Here is a 17,252-nt window from a genome sequence, read left to right as displayed (position 1 = left end):
TTAATTTTAAAAATAGAATTTCTATAAGGTAATTCACCCTTCTCACTCTCTCTCAATCACTCTCTCCCTTCGACAAAAACGCTGCACATCTTCGTGACGTTTTTTAGAAATCTTACCCTCATGCGCCTAAAGAAATTTCACTTTAAAAAAGTTAAATGATGGAAGTGACACAGAAATATATCTGCCCTATAATAGGGTATTTGTTAAATAAATAAAATTACATTACTTACATGCGGCTTCAGAAGTAAACTTCTTTAGTAGGCCAGTCATTTTAGTAAGTTCACCTCGGAATTCGAGATACCCAGGTGTAAGTCTGTAAATACTTGTATATTGACACCCTAAAAGTTGTCTCAAAACCTACATAATATGGTAGGGTGTAAGCAACTATTAAATTTCAAGGTCAAAGGTCACAAAAATCGGTTTTTTGCGCTTTATTTGGAAATATCTCATTTCCGATGGGTTTTTTGATATTTGTATAGATTATCAATATTGTAGAATACAAAATTATCTACAAATTTTGTTTAAAAAAAATTTATACGGTGAAACGTTTTCGAGATAGAGGGCGGAGAGCGCGCGGTCATAGCATCACTTCAGGTCAACCGGTGCCTCCGGTCGAAAACGCGCTATATATAGTTGAACTATCGATAAATCAATGATTATTATGTCAATATACAAGTATTTACAGACTTACGGCTGGGTTTCTCGTATTCCGAGATTCTTATCTAATTTAAGCTTAAATGACTGGCCTAAAGGCGCGTCTAGGGAGTTACTCAGATTTTTTTTCTGACGGAAGTAACGCTTACTTGTGTAGTTAGTTAGTCTGTGTAGTTTCCGCTATTTAAAAATAATAATTCGGATTGGTCGTAAGTATATGTCAATTATTATTTATTGTCATATACTCCACGCTTCTTGACTTATACGCCATCTAGTGGCAAATATCATAATCAATTAGGATTATTTATTTCCAAATTTTTCAAACGGATCAATTGTGAATAGCAAAGTGAATAAAAATTCAACAGATTTAAAAAAAAATATTTTAAATTGCAAAGTTTTTTGAAAATCTCTAAATATACTTATAGATTTATTACCTTCAAAATAAGTAAGTTAATACATTTTCTGAAGATTGTGACATTCTATAATATTCAATAACAAGGTTATATTGACATGTGCTGACAAATATCATAAAATTTATTCATCAGCAATTACTTCACTTCACAATTATTGAAGGTTCTCGACTTTTAAATAGTAAATATCATGAATTACCGATGATTCTAAGCCTTTGTAAAGCACATGAGTAATAAATATAATTAAATTATAGTATGATATTTATTATATAAGTTAATATTTAATCATTTCAGTGATATATGCCGTCTACGCCAAAGAAGTTCTACTTCAATCGCGTAAAGGTTACAACTTACACGCACACACTTTTTTTTTATTAAAACAGAAAATATCTGACATTTGATTGTATGTATACAATAAGGATCTCTTTTACATGGAATTTATTTGGAGATTTGCGAATTGAAATAATACTGTCTATTTGGATGATAATTTATTTATAATTACAATTAATTATTAAAACTTAAACAAATGTTATTTATATTAGAATTTAGAGGTGTAAAACATTGTTCGCAGATCATGCCTTCCTTGACGTCGGACTAGATACAGATAGGGGAGACGCGAAGTATTTGTGTGGGAGCAGTAGCTGACCTCTAGTGTGGCCTTGAGGTAATTATATTTAACTGCATCTAAAAAAGTAGGTAGTATTAAAAAAAACTATTAAAAACTACGAAATTATTATATTATATTGATTATACAGGCTAGTGTATATTTATAGAAAACTACTGTTCCCCACGATTTCACCCGTGTTAATTTATGACATGTGCACATTTATGGGCGCGCATACTTGAATATTTATTGTTTTGAAGTTATTTTAAAACTATAACATACACATTACATACATAACATAAACATATTTTAATTTACAAATAATTAATCTTGATTAAAAATCTTTATCTTTATTTTCATAAGAATTGATGAAGGCACAAAAAACTTACAACTTTGCCTTTGGTTCTGGTTTTGGTACTCTCGCACCTCCGGCAGAACCAGGGTCCTGTAGGAACAGCAATTATCCTGTAACAGGCTGAAAAAATATTGTTATATGAATACACAGCCTAGTTCCGTTAGGACTTAATAATGTGAGAGACATTGTATATACCTTGATGAACTGCAATAGTACACCCAAAACAATAAACTAGCGGGTTTTCGGGCCAACCACGCTTATCAGAGCATACAAAGCATCCTTCTACCATCTCCTTCATATTGAATGCAACAGCACCTCACCTTAAAAGCTATAAAGGAACAAATTTTGCAAATAAATAATTTTTATTCCTGTTAACTAGGAAATCAAATGAGTAATGATTAATATAAATGCAAGGAAATTACACACAAAATGAATGAATGTATAGTATGTGAACATAAAATAATAAAAAAACTATCACCACTATAAACTGCCTGTGTAAAAGATTTGTTTAATTTGCTTTGAATTTTTATATAACTGAATTTATAAAGAACGATTTTAAAAGGTATTCATACACTGCACTGCTTATAATACAATAGAATGTTTTAAATGCTATGCACCCAGTTATGTTGTTACGAAGCTTTAAGAGCAAATATATCTATAAGTTTTTATCATGTGAAAAATCAATATAGCTAGAAATGGGTCACGGGAACGCAACTGCGCAGAGAAGTAATAAATGTAGGATCGCAAATTGGAAGTGCACTTTTATCTCTAATTTATAACTCACACATTATTGAATCATGACTAAACACTAGGTGATCTTAAAAAATTCAGAATTTTCATTTAGTTCACTCAATAAAAAACGACAATAACTCAACTACAACAATATTTTGATGTGGTTGTTATCGGACATTAAGGGTAACAATGAGAATGAAAATGAATTTTTCACCAAGTCATTGCATATTTACCACAAGAAAATACATTTTTTTATTGTTGTTATTAATCCAGGTATTTTATTATTTATTCTATTTTTATTTTATTATTCATCTTTTTCCAATTTCGTATTAGTTAAAAACCTCACCTGCGCGGAGCAGTATCTTTATAAAGCAAAGTCAATACACGTAACTGAAACCCAATGATAAAGTGACAGGTGTAAAATAAATGTGTTCAAATACAAATTAATTATGTTCTAATAAAAAATGTTTAAAATATCCTTACCAAACAAACAATAATATTCACAATAAGCTGCTTTCACAACCCAAGACTAGCCACGACTGATGACATGAATTAGAGCTGTAGCAAACCGTATGTATTCGGTACTGAGTAGTGAGTAACGAGTGCGACATCTAGTACCGAGTAACGAAACGTTACACACAAATACATTACGTTACTCGCATTTTTAGATTTTTATTTATTGTTTTTTTTAAACGAAATGGCGCGACGATCAAGTCGCAGATGTTAAATGTTAACACTTGCCCATAACAATAATTGCAGTACTCTAAGTTCAATTTCATTCTTAAGAAAAAGATTATGATTGTTGTTTTAGTTTTGTTTAAAATATGTTTTTATTTTATTATTATATTTTATTTTATTTTGAGAACAAAAGATTTTTGTTGTTGTTCTAATTTTGTTTAAAACACGTTATATGTCATTTATGATGTTTAATTTCATTCTAAGCAAAACTATTTTTATGTTGATTTATCGTAGGAATGCTATTCAAGTATTATTATCAATAAATAATATTCGACACCTATTTGTTGCTTTTTCATTAAAATTGATCATCGATGCATAGTAGATTGCGATGTTATAGTGATATAACATAAGCTCACGGTTAAAAGTTTCAAAATAGTATAATCCGAATTTTTTATGAGAAGTAACGAGTAACGTAATGATACTATAGTAACGAGTACTAATTGTTATAGTAACGAATACGGGTACGCTTTTTTTCGTTACTGCTTTTTCCCCTTTCTTGGCCTGCACGGTTTGTGCGTCAGCCTTGCAAAAAAGTTAGGAAGTGCGTTATAAGATTTATTTTCTTGGATTAGAAATTGGAGCGGAATTTGGAAAAGGATCAGATAAATTTTTTATGTAAGAACAGTACGGTTTTCAAAGTGGTAAAAATACTATCCTAGCAGCTTTCTCTTTAGTTAAGGCAATTGTAGAACATATCGATAGGCACAAGCAGGTATCTGTAGTTTTTTTTGACATGAGCCAAGCATTTGATTGCGTAGACTACACCATTCTTCTTCAAAAGTGTAGACTTTACGGAATCCGAGGATTGTCTTTAAATTGGCTGGAAAGTTACTTAACCGGTCGGTAACAATATGTTGAAATCACACCTACTTCCTCTCCTAAACATATTGAAAGTAGGTACAAGTCTGTGGCTATAGATTGCAATAAAGGCGTCCCTCAAGGGAGCATACTGGGCCCATTGCTGTTTCTTCTGTACATTAATGATTTACCGAATTTGGTTAGTAATAAATGCATTCTTTACGCGGATGATATCTCAGTGGTCGTGTCGAATGATACTACGCGTAACCACGAATCATTATTGAATGAAACAGTAAGGAATGTCACGGAATGGTTGGAAATTAATAATTTAAGTGTAAATGTAAAAAAAAACAATTTTATACAATTTCGGAATTATAATAATTGCAGACCCAATAACCTCAAAATCAATTATAAAAACGAGTCAATTGAAGAAGTTATATCAACCAAGTTTCTAGGCTTAACACTAGAACAAAATCTTAATTGGAAACAACACATTTTAGCGATATGCACGCTCCTAAATAAATTTGTTTTTGCTTTGAATCGAACTCGCAAAGTGGCTTCAAAACACGCAGCAATTATTGCTTATCACGGCTATGTTGCCTCAGTTTTGCACTATGGTATTCTTTTTACGGGGAAATTCGATAGATGTGAGTAAAGTTTTTATTACTCAGAAAAAATGTATTAGGGCTATCATGGGCGTTGGACCTCTTATAAGCTGTAGACCAATTTTTCACGAAATCGGTATTCTGACAGTACCAAGTTTGTATATCTTTGAAGCAGTTATGACTGTAAAGAAGCATCCAAAATTATTTAAAACATATAAAGAAACTTGCTTGTATATACCGAGGGATCCAACACGGCTGTGGGTGCCTGCATGTTGCACCGCGCTATATTCCAAAAATTGTTACGGCTGTAAGAATATTTAATCACCTTGCTAGAAGTTATAGATCGCTGCCATGTAATGTTTCAAGGGGAAAGTGATTAGGTTCTTAAAGTCAAAGTGCTTTTATAGCGTGACCGAATATTTAGAACATAAGTTTGACAATTACTTATAAATGACCTAGCTTCTTATTATGGCATTTGCATGCCTATTTATATATGGCTGATTGTGCGGATTTTTCTTGTTGTTCGATTTTTTATTTTGTACCACAATCTTGGCAAATAAAGGATTTATTTATAAGTAAATAAATGGTTATAATTTGATTGGTTGGAACCTGCCAATTTTTTTCATGCTTCCCTCTACAATGCTTTTTACAAAAAAAAATTTAAGGAAAAGTCCAAATTGTACAGGGTGAATAGATCCGGTTTGATTGGTTTGTAAGATTTTTGGACATGGACAACATAATGCGCTGCGTCTGAAGCCTGGTAAAGCGACCCAGCAGCGCGAGGGTTACTTGAGATATTATTAGAGTGAGCAGCCTCATTATGGTGGATTTCAGTGCTTTTATCATTCGATTCAAGCACTTTAGGAATAACATTGTCTTTTAAATTATTAGAGGAAATTGTCTTCTTTAGGTTTCTAACTGAGATTCTCTTTCTTTTAACTGTTTTCTTGCTTTCCAAACAATCTGTATCTATAATGGAACCTTTCGTTTCCATTCCCGACGGATCTATTGTAACTACATGGTACACCTGGAGGGATGTCCCTCCAAGGTCTTCGGGCTCCAACATGGACGCCAAGAGAAAATTCCTATCTATCATATAATACAATTAAATTACTTAATTCAACAATAACTAACTACACTCTACAACTTAACTGATCCCGTAATATTGAATAATTGTAATTTTCAAAAGTTTAGCTAAAAAAGGCGCCCGCCTAATTCAACACTGTCCGCGCTTTTTTTCGAATCTTCGTTACTTTTACACCTCTAGACATGATGCATTTTGCCTAAAGATAATAGATTTCACACTAAAAACATAGGTAATACAAATATAGTACAGAGTAAACAAACTTACATATGTACTTCGATATGAAATACCATAGATACAAACTTTGCAATCTTGACTATTAGAGTAAGATCCCAGAGCGATAAGACACAACTTATTTTCTAAAGCATAGAACCTTCGGTTCTAAGTAGTCTCTCGTGTACTTTTTAATACCTGTACGCTTGTGTAGTTGGCTCGGTGACACCTGCGCCAGGTGAGAAAGGTAACTAAAAATCAGAGTTACTTAAGTTAAATTTTAATGACTGATTTTTATATATAATTTGTAGAATATTCTCTGAAGTAATATCAAAAAAGTCAGACGCTTTCCATGGGCCAGAACTTTTGTCAGACGCTTTAAAGCTCTACAAAAAATAAATGAACTTAATTTATTTTTAAATGTCTGATTTTTATATATGTTATTCAAATAAATATTACAAAGTTATATTTAATCAGTCAGACAAATTGTAATGACCATACATCCCCTAAACACAAAAATTACTCAACTATGAGTCTCTTCCCCCCGGATCGCCATAAGGTGTAGACGTGCTGAGTGCTTTATTTTTATTTGTATTTTAATTTTAATAAATTCAAATCGAAAAATAAATATAACTGTCTACTAGGAGAACATAAACAAAGTGAAGTGTAGTCAAGCAACCATCTAATTACTACGTGCGCTCCTGGTACTGCGCCCGATCACCCCACTATCGAAGGTATTGATCCCACTCAATATTAATCTTATCGAATCCCCTAAAGCTGTGAATTTACGCCACGCCCACATCCCTACCAGCGTCACACTCGTGCCCCGCTTACCACCACTACCTGCGTCCTGCGCCCGCGCTGATTGCAACAGGTGACTGTGGCCACGCCCACTAATTATCTATTGGCCTATTTACCTTGAGCCATCGGGAACTTCTTATCGGACATTCCATTGTTTAGTGCATTCACATTTTTTGCAAACATCTGCTTGTACTATCGAATAGACAACTGTTAAACTCATTATAATAAAGGATGAATCCTATTGGAGATAAGTCACTATCTGAATCTGCCATTGATCAAATTGGTATGGAAATGGAACAAATCACTCCTCCCAACTATGTGGCCTTGAGAAACAAGAGAAGAAGAGAAGATGATACGAATGTGGACCGATTTGACGTTTTTAGAGAAGAGATAAAAACACTCATTTTAACAATGTTTAAATCGCAAGAAAGTGGCTCCAAAAAGCTTGAATCCACTCTTACCGAAATAAGTAAGACAAACACAAATATCCAGACAACTATGTCCTTCCTCGCTGAACAGAATGTAGAACTTAAAAAGAAGTTAGAACTTCTCGAAATAGAAAGGAAAAAGGACAAGGAACATATTTCTATTTTGGAGGGACAGCTAGAAGACTTAAAAAGAGATAGATTGAAGAATAACATTGAAATAAAAAATGCACCCAAGGCTGATAAGGAAACAAAAGAAGACCTTATAATTATGACCTTAGAGTTGGCTAAATCAGTCAACTGTCAGTTGAGTGAAAAAGACATTAATGATATTTACAGGATAAGATTTAAGAGGGAGGGAAATGCTAGTTCCCCTATAATAGTTGAATTAAGCACTACCTTATTAAAAATGAAGTTTCTACAGGCCTGTAAAACATACAACTTGAAGAACAAGGATAAATTACGAGCTAAACACCTAGGATTAAAATCACAAGGTCAAGAAAATATCCCTGTCTACGTAGCAGAACAGCTGACCGCCTCCAGGGCTCGGCTGTACTTCCTTGCTAGAGATCTAATGAGATCAAAATCTTATAAGTTTTGCTGGACTTCCTATGGCCGTGTCTACGTCAGAAAATCTGAAAATTCACCCATTATCACTATAAATAATGAAGCAATCGTCCAAAAACTACTAGGAGAGCAATGACTAGACTTAATTCTTGAACCTTGTTATCTCTCTCTGTCTTTGCTTGCTCGGCCCATTTTATATTTTTGTTTTACCATATTATGTTATTTCATACTAGTTTTACATATTGCCCCAATAACACCCAAACCACATCTTTTTAACTACATAGTAAAATATCTTATGTTATTCTTTTATCAAATTTTGTTCCCGATTGTACACACATTACTCATTACTACTACCAAGACACATAAATACTTTATTAACAAAGGCTTGGATTCGGCCCTACACTACTACACACACACCTTCTCCAAACATATTCACACATTATCAGTACGCGATACTTTCATAATAAGTAGACTATTTAACACACTTCATAACCAACAAGCTAATAAAATGAATGGTTTATTTAAAATTCCATCCAATTATGGATAACGTAATCTCATTGATAACAGAAATTGACAATAGTGAGGTGGCTAATTCTAGCTTATGTGATGTTCATGACATATGTAACCAATCCCCTAAATTTCATAAAAATGATTTAAAAATAATTTCTCAGAATATTGTGTCGGTATACAGCAAGTTAGATGATTTCCAACTCACCCTTGCCCAGCTTAATTTTGAAGCAGATTTGATAATTTTAACTGAATGTAGAATAGATAGTGATAAACCAATACCCCAAATGGAGAACTACACTTCTTATTCGACTACAAACCATATAAACCAATGTGATGGTGTTGTTATCTATGTTTCTAGAAAACACAGTGTCAATGTCAAAGAAATTATTCTAACACATGCATCCTGCCTCCAAATTTTATTTTGTGGAGTTACCGTGCTAGGAATATACCGGTCCCCTTCACATACTAATTCCGAGCCCTTCACGGACTCATTAGACCGACATTTAACATCTTTGAAAAATTGTATTAATTTAATTATAACCGGGGATATTAACATTAACCTGATTGACAGAAATGATGCTCCGCAGCAGGAGCGTAATAACCGGCTTTACTATTTAAACATGCTGGCTATGCACGGCTTGCTACCTGGCCATGTACTACCTACACGGTATGGTAATTGTCTGGATCACTTTATGCTGAGACTAGACAAAAATAAACATTCCGCAAATATAAATGTAATAAATACTTCTGTCACTGATCACTCCACCATATTCTTAAGGCTCTCCAATATACCAAAGTCAGGTGCTTCCACTAAGACAAAAACATTCATTGATTACGATAAGGCGATAGCTACTCTAAGAGATAGCACATTGGTGGCTGACTTAACTTCATTAAACAACCCCAACATGATTATAGAGCTCTTACTAAGTAAAATAAGACAAACCTTAGATTTACATACAGTCACTAAGATCATTACATGCAAATATCGTGTAGTTAAGCCATGGATGACTTTGGGCATTCTACGATGTGTCAGAAATAGGAATAACATGCAGAAAAAGCTAAAATTAGACCCTGATAATGAAATTTTAAAAATAACTTACCGTAGATATCGAAATTATTGTAATAAATTAATCAGAAACCTAAAAAGAAATTATAATAAACAGCAACTAATTCTAAATAAAAACAACTCAAAAAAATTATGGCAAACTGTCAACAATATTACAAATCGGAATAAAAATAAAAGCGACAATTACGAACTGCTCCACTGTAAAGAAACAGCACAAGAGTCTATAGATCATTGTAATCAATATTTTACCCAAGTTGGCAAATCACTAGCAGAAGGTATCCTTGCACAACAACCCGCATACAATTGTTCTGACAAAACTACTTCGAATTATCCTCACTTAACTTCATTTGTATTAAGAGATACTGACAATGATGAGGTTCTTAATGTCCTGATGGGGTTAAAATCAAATAGTGCTCCAGGCTGGGATGGCATTCCTACCCAATTCTTAAAGCTAACTGCTGATATAATTGTCCCTATTATTGTTCATTTGATCAATCTATGCTTTGCTCAAGGTGTCTTTCCAGATGCACTGAAAATCGCTGTAGTTACCCCAGTGTACAAAGGAGATGATAAAACGGATATAAGCAATTACAGGCCTATTTCTGTTTTACCACCTATTGCCAAAATACTGGAGAAAATAATTAATAAACGTTTAATGAACTACCTTAATACATTTAATATCCTCTCCCCAAGTCAATATGGCTTTAGACGGGATTTATCGACAGAAGATGCCGTGTTGGATCTCACATCGCTTATTACTAATGCTGTGGATAAAAACAAAAAATGTGCTGCAGTGTTTTTGGATATGAAAAAGGCATTTGACTCAGTATCAATTACAGACCTTATCGACAAGTTGGAGAAAATAGGCATAAGAGGAATTCCCTTGAAATTATTCAAAGACTATTTATGCAATCGAAAACAGAGTGTAAAAATAGGAAAACACCAAAGTGAACAATGTGAAATCACCTTCGGAGTTCCGCAAGGAAGTGTATTGGGGCCCACTCTATTCCTTGTATATATTAATAATTTATGTAACATGGATATAGAAGAGGGAACAATGTTCACTTATGCTGACGACACTGCTGTCGTTTTTGTAGCTGACACCTGGGAGGCTGTTAAAAATAATTCCCAAAAGGGCCTTGCAAGAATAGCTAAGTGGCTCAGCGATAACCTTTTGACCCTCAATACCTCTAAAACTAACTATGTATGCTTCTCCAATTATAACTCCTCTCAACCACCTCCGACGTTTGCTATTCAAATACATACTTGTGGCTCACCTCATTCTATAATATGCTCATGCGATTTTATTAAGCGGCAAAACTGCGTAAGATACCTGGGTACTATGGTAGACCAACGCCTATCATGGCGCGATCATATAGAGCTAGTTATGGCTAGAGTAAGAAAACTCATATGGTTATTTAAAAATCTAAGACACGTAGCTGACTCGGCCCTCCTAAAACAAATTTATACTGCTCTTGCGCAGTCAATATTAATATACTGCATTCCGGCCTGGGGTGGTGCCATTAAAACAAAATTCCTGGAACTGGAGAGAGCACAAAGGTCACTACTCAAAGTTATCCATTTTAAGCCATACAGATTCCCTACGGAAATGTTATATGCGGTTAGCGATCTTCTGTCAGTACGTAGGTTGTATGTACTGCAAACTACTCTTAGAACCCATCGACATATTGGATATGATCCTAGTATTTTGAACAGACGTAGAAGGCATAATGTGGCACCTTTACCAACTTTTAAAACTAAATATGCTCATAGACAGTACTGCTACCAGTCTGCTAACTTATATAATAAATTAAACAAGGAATTAAATCTATATAATATGAATAAATATAAATGTAAAATAACTATAAATTGTTGGTTAAAAACTCAAACCTATGAAGAAGTTGAATCTATTATCTAAGAATTACTATTCTAAAGTCTACTTTTATCTTACACTCTAAAAGAACACACACACTCAAACATATGATACAGACATATACACACATACCTCATACACACTCACTCACACACACTTACACTCTCACACATCAACATACACTTAACTGAATACAACGTACACCCCTCAATTTATCACTCATACACGATGCATCTTTTAACTTGTATAAATATTGTTTTGTTTTTGTAATATTATTCCCTTTTGTCTAAACTTACATACCTAATTAAGTGTACCTAGGAAGAGCGGATACTCCAAACACAAGTATATTATACATACTTAAATGGAGGCTCCAGCCACATGTTGTTATCATTGTAAGTGATTGAATAAATATTTTTTCATTTTCATTTTTCATTTTCATTTTCATGAGTAGTATGAGCGCGAGAGCAGTATAATTACTTTTAAAATGATTATTATTTTAATTAAAAAAATTATCTCATTTAAGTAAATAGATATGCAAAAATATGAAATTAAAAGCAGTAAGTATTTTTCAAATATTTAGTATTTTACTCTGAAACGCATGTATACTTTGACAAACTCGTAGCTTGAGCTGCTTATGTGTACAAACTTCACTTAATATATTTTGGTTCTATTATAGACTTTTGATGATAAGAATGTCCAAACTATAAGTGATGTGATCAATAAAGAGAGCAAATGCTGGGCGCAACGTTCTTATCAGTTGTATAGTAACATTTTGCTTGTGTCACTAAAATTTTACGATGTAAATATACAATTAAGGAGTCTCTTACATTCAAAAATTACCCGGCACAAGTTACAATATATACCTAATAAATTTTCATATTAGAGCAGTGTTGCCAATCTTTGTTTATTCTTCTAACAATCGTTACTTTTTACAATAGTATTATACCTAATGCCAGTCTTTTTGTTGATAAATTTTAAACTTCTGAAAAGTGAATGATTTTGAAATGTTCTGTTACGAATTTTATATTCTAAAATAAAACTTAAAAAAAAATGCGTTCTAACATGTGTACTTTGTACGCTAGAAGTGAAACTTCTTTGGGTAACTAATTTTTAACTGTTGTTCATATTTATACAAATCTAAAACTTTAGATTTCCTAAACTTAAAGGGAGGGAAAGAGGAAGATATGTTAGGAATTTAACTAATTTCATTGTCATTAAAATATTTAAAGTCGAAAATATATACAAATTATAAATACAATTTTTTAAATTCATTTCTTTGATAATAAAAACACGTGGCATTTTAATTAACAAGTCGTCATCTGAGAATTCAATAAATTATTTTGCATAAAATATAAAAACTAATATTTCATAAATTCTCTTTACGTATAATTTTAATTTTAAAAATAGAATTTCTATAAGGTAATTCACCCTTCTCACTCTCTCTCAATGACTCTCTCCCTTTGACAAAAACGCTGCACATCGTGACGTTTTTTAGAAATCTTACCCTTAAAAAAATTTCACTTTAAAAAAGTTAAATGATGTAAGTGACACAGAAATGTATCTGCCCAATAGGGTATTTGTTAAATAATTTAAATTACAATAACGTCTTCATACGGCTTCAGAAGTACAACTTCTTTAGGCGCGACTAGGGAGTAACTCAGATTTTTTTCTGACGGAACTAACGCTTACTTGTGTAGTTTCCGCTTTTTAAAAATAATAATTCGGATTGGTCGTAAGTATATGTCAATTATTGTCATATACTGCACGCTTCTTGACTTATACGCCATCTAGTGGCAAATATCATATCAATTAGGATTATTTACTTCCAAATTTTCAAACGGATCAATTGTGAATAGCAAAGTGAATAAAAAAAATTCAACAAATTTAAAAAAATATTTTAAATTGCATAGTTTTTTGAAAATCTCTAAATATACTTATAGATTTATTACTTTCAAAATAAGTAAGTTAATACATTTTCTGACGAATGTGACATTCTATAATATTCAATAACAAGGTTATATGTATTGACATATGCTGACAAAAAATCATAAAATTTATTCATCAGCAATTACTTCACTTCACAATTGTAGGTTCTCGACTTTTAAATAGTAAATATCATGAATTACCGATGATTCTAACTGGAGATTTTAATGTTAATTATCGCTCTTATCGCTCTCGCGAATACTTCTCGACTTCATTCAACAAAGCGGTTCAGTACAACGATAGATGCTGTATTTTCAAGAGAAGTAGCAAATTCAGAGAGTAAAATTTATGTTTCATATTATAGTTACCACAAACCTATAATTTCATATGTAAGAAATTATGATGACATTCAATTACCTGTTTCGAATGAATAATATTAATTTAACATTTGAATAATCTTTGTAAAGCACATGAATAATAAATATAATTAAATTGTAATATGATATTTATTATTTAAGTCAATATTTAATCATTTCAGTGATATATGCCGTCAACGCCTCGCGTCGAAACGTCAAAGCTTCACATCACACGTCTCGCGAAATACGCCCCGGCTACATCTGTAATATTTTTGTTTACAATATTCATGGGCGAGCCGGGACGCAATTCCTCGCGAGACCCGTTCGTGCGTAAAGGTTACACACACTCACATTTTTTTTTATTAAAACAAAAAATATCTGACATTTGATTGTATGTATACAGTAAGGATCTCTTACATGGAATTTATTTGGAGATTTGCGTGATAATCGTCTATTTCTAATGAAAAATAATAGTCTATTTGGATGATAATTTATTTATAATTACAATTAATTATTAAAACTTAAACATATGTTATTTATATTATAATTAAGAGTTGTAAAACATTGTTCGCAGATCATGCCTTCCTTGACGTCGGACTAGATACAGATAGGGAAACGCGAAGTATTTGTGTGGGAGCAGTAGCTGACCTCTAGTGTGGCCTTGAGGTCATTATAATTAACTGCATCTAGGAAAGTAGGTAGTATTAAAAAACCTATTAAAAACTACGAAATTATTATATTATATTGATTATACAGGCTAGTGTATATTTATAGAAAACTACTGTTCTCCACGATTTCACCCGTGTTAATTTATGACATGTGCACATTTATGGGCGCGCATACTTGAATATTTATTGTTTTGAAGTTATTTTAAAACTATATCTCCTAAAAACATATTTTAATTTACAAATAAATCTTGATCAACAATCTTTATCTTTATTTTCATAAGAATTGATGAAGGCACAAAAAACTTACAACTTTGGTTTTGGTTTTGGTTTTGGAACTCCGACACTTCCGGCAGAACCAGGTTCCTGTAGGAACACCAATTATCCTGCTACAGGCTGAAAAATATTGTTATATGAATACACAGCCTAGTTCAATTAGGACTTAATAATGTGAGTGACATTATATATACCTTGATGAACTGCAGCAGTACACCCAAAACAATAAACTAGCGGGTTGTCGGGCCAATTATACTCATCAGAGCATACACAGCATCCTCCTACCATCTCCTTCATATTGAATGCAACAGCACCTTACCTTAAAAGGTATAAAGGAACAAATTTTCCAAATAAATAATTTTTATTCCTGTTAACTACGAAATAAAATGAGTAATGATTAATATAAATGCAAGGAAATTAGACACAAAATGAATGAATGTATAGTATGTGAACATAAAATAATAAAAAAACTAGATCACCACTTTAAACTGCCTGTGTAAAAGATTTGTTTAATTACTTTTAATTTTTATATAACTGAGTTTATATAGAATTATTTTTAAATGTAACCATACACTGCACTGCTTAGAAGACAATAGAATGTTTTAAATGCTATCCACCCAGTTATGTTGTTACGAAGCTTTAAGAGCAAATATATCAATAAGTTTTTATCATGTGAAAAATCAATATAGCTAGAAATGGGTCACGGGAACGCAACTGCGCAGAGAAGTAATAAATGTAGGATCGCAAATTGGAAGTGCACTTTTATCTCTAATTTATAACTCACACATTATTGAATCGTGATAAAACCCTAGGTGATCTTAAAAAAATCTGAATTTTCATTTAGTTCACTCAATAAAAAACTACAATAACTCAACTACAACAATATTTTGATGTGGTTGTTATCGGACATTAAGGGTAACAATGAGAATGAAAATGAATTTTTCACCAAGTCATTGCATATTTACCACAAGAAAATACATTTCTTTATTGTTGTTATTAATCCGGGTATATTATTATTTATTCATTCATTCATCTTTTTCCAATTTCGTATTAGTTAAACACCTCACCTGCGCGGAGCAGTATCTTTACAAAGCGAAGTCAATACACTTAAGTGAAACCCACTGATAAAGTGATAGGTGTAAAATAAATGTGTTCAAATACAAATTAATTACGTACTAATAATTTTTTTTTAACTATCCTTAGCAAACAAACAATAATATTCACAATAAGCTGCTTTCACAAGCCAAGACTAGCCATGACCGCAGAGTGCAGACTGCAGACTGTCGACTGATGAGTGATGAGTATTGAGTGAATGAGTGATGACATGAATCATGATGCATTTTGCCTAAAGACAATAGATTTTACACTAAAAACATAGGTAATACAAATATGGTACAGAGTAAATAAACTTGCATATCTACTTCGATATGAAATACCATAGATACAAACGTTGCAGTCTTGACTATACCGTAATGTTAAATGAAATAAAGAAAGAGCTCTCGAAGCGTTTAAGTGAGAAAATATCAAACATTATAATGAAAGTCACCTTAGGGCCAGTTTTTTGATCCGTAGTAAAAAATGGTTTTACCATTTGTTACATTAACTATAGTTAAATGAATAACCATTGGTAAAATCGTAAATGCGTTTTTCAATGCCTTTTTTAACTATAGTTAATCTTAACAATTTGTCAATTTGTTGCCAGTGCAATGAGCAATGACATCCCAAAAAATGTGGTTGGATTTTGTGGGGAACATTTATTTTGTATGACAACACTAGACATATTGAGTGAATGAAATCCATTTTTGCCATCTTCATTCGTTATTTGCGCTTTGAAGAGTTTGAAGTGTCAAATTAATCTAAATAACACGATATAAATAAAGTTGTTTTTCTGTGTTTTAATACGGTTTACACTTTTTACGATACTTAAATATATAAATAACGATGTCCGCAAACAGCCAACGGTCAAATAATTAAGTACAAACATATTTTCGTGTTATTTATTCCGGTTTATCTTGTGTTTCGTAATAGAAAGTAATACATTTATATTTTGTTAAAGGGACCATACTGCTAACTTCGCCAAAAAAGAAACTGCCAAACTGGTGATGCTTCTCAAGGATTACACAGTCGTAACCTGCAAACAACTGATCACTGCAGCAATCTACAAAAAGATGCAGCTTGGAAATCTCTGTGACGTTTTCAACTCAGATGGGTCTAGACACCGACGTGTTAAATTTAATATACATTTAATGAAGGTGTAGGCACATTTTTATATTTATTCTTGTATAGCTGTGTCCTACAACAAAAGGAAAAAAATCTTTTAACCCTTTGGAAACAAGGAAGCGGATTATGATCCACACGGATAAAAAAACTTGAGTTTTTGAAACAAAGACAAATAAGAGAGGATGATTTGTTCAATTATGCTAAGGAAGAGCATCAAAAACATTTGCTGCACCAATGAGAGGCCCACCAAAAATCCATACTGCATAAAGAGGAGGTGCACCAAAAAGTGATGCAGCAGATGGAAGAAAGGCACAATAAATATATGTAGCAGCAAAAAGAGTTGCATCAAATTGAGGTGAAATGCAAGAAGAAACAAT

General features: G+C 32.5%; 4 long non-coding RNA genes across 9 annotated transcripts; 2 read left to right on the top strand and 2 right to left on the bottom strand.

Annotated features, from left to right (window-relative positions):
• The first annotated feature begins 980 nt into the window (after window positions 1–980).
• On the top strand, window positions 981–1,953 carry LOC125062367. Its single transcript, XR_007119252.1, has 2 exons — window positions 981–1,099; window positions 1,636–1,953. It is a non-coding gene; the product is annotated as an uncharacterized LOC125062367 (long non-coding RNA).
• Window positions 1,536–15,951, bottom strand: LOC125062364. Of its 2 annotated transcripts, none has more exons than XR_007119244.1 (4): window positions 15,723–15,951; window positions 2,219–2,351; window positions 2,058–2,143; window positions 1,536–1,748 (listed from the first exon to the last, which is right to left on the bottom strand). It is a non-coding gene; the product is annotated as an uncharacterized LOC125062364 (long non-coding RNA). The 2 variants fall into 2 exon arrangements; XR_007119245.1 differs by lacking the exon at window positions 15,723–15,951 and adding an exon at window positions 3,239–3,368.
• On the top strand, window positions 13,458–14,641 carry LOC125062366. 3 transcript variants are annotated; one of them, XR_007119251.1, is made up of 3 exons: window positions 13,458–13,543; window positions 13,897–14,050; window positions 14,289–14,641. It is a non-coding gene; the product is annotated as an uncharacterized LOC125062366 (long non-coding RNA). The 3 variants fall into 3 exon arrangements; XR_007119249.1 differs by having other exon boundaries at window positions 13,496–13,697; XR_007119250.1 differs by having other exon boundaries at window positions 13,496–13,747.
• On the bottom strand, window positions 14,690–15,638 carry LOC125062365. 3 transcript variants are annotated; one of them, XR_007119247.1, is made up of 3 exons: window positions 15,621–15,638; window positions 14,850–14,974; window positions 14,690–14,775 (listed from the first exon to the last, which is right to left on the bottom strand). It is a non-coding gene; the product is annotated as an uncharacterized LOC125062365 (long non-coding RNA). The 3 variants fall into 3 exon arrangements; XR_007119248.1 differs by lacking the exon at window positions 15,621–15,638 and adding an exon at window positions 15,228–15,246; XR_007119246.1 differs by lacking the exon at window positions 15,621–15,638 and adding an exon at window positions 15,135–15,153.
• Window positions 15,952–17,252: the final 1,301 nt, after the last annotated feature.

The sequence above is a fragment of the Pieris napi genome, chromosome Z, assembly GCF_905475465.1.
Source record: "Pieris napi chromosome Z, ilPieNapi1.2, whole genome shotgun sequence".
NCBI classification, from domain to species: Eukaryota; Metazoa; Arthropoda; class Insecta; order Lepidoptera; family Pieridae; genus Pieris; species Pieris napi.
Note: the sequence above shows the minus strand (reverse complement) of the source record. Positions and strands in the feature narration are given on the sequence as shown.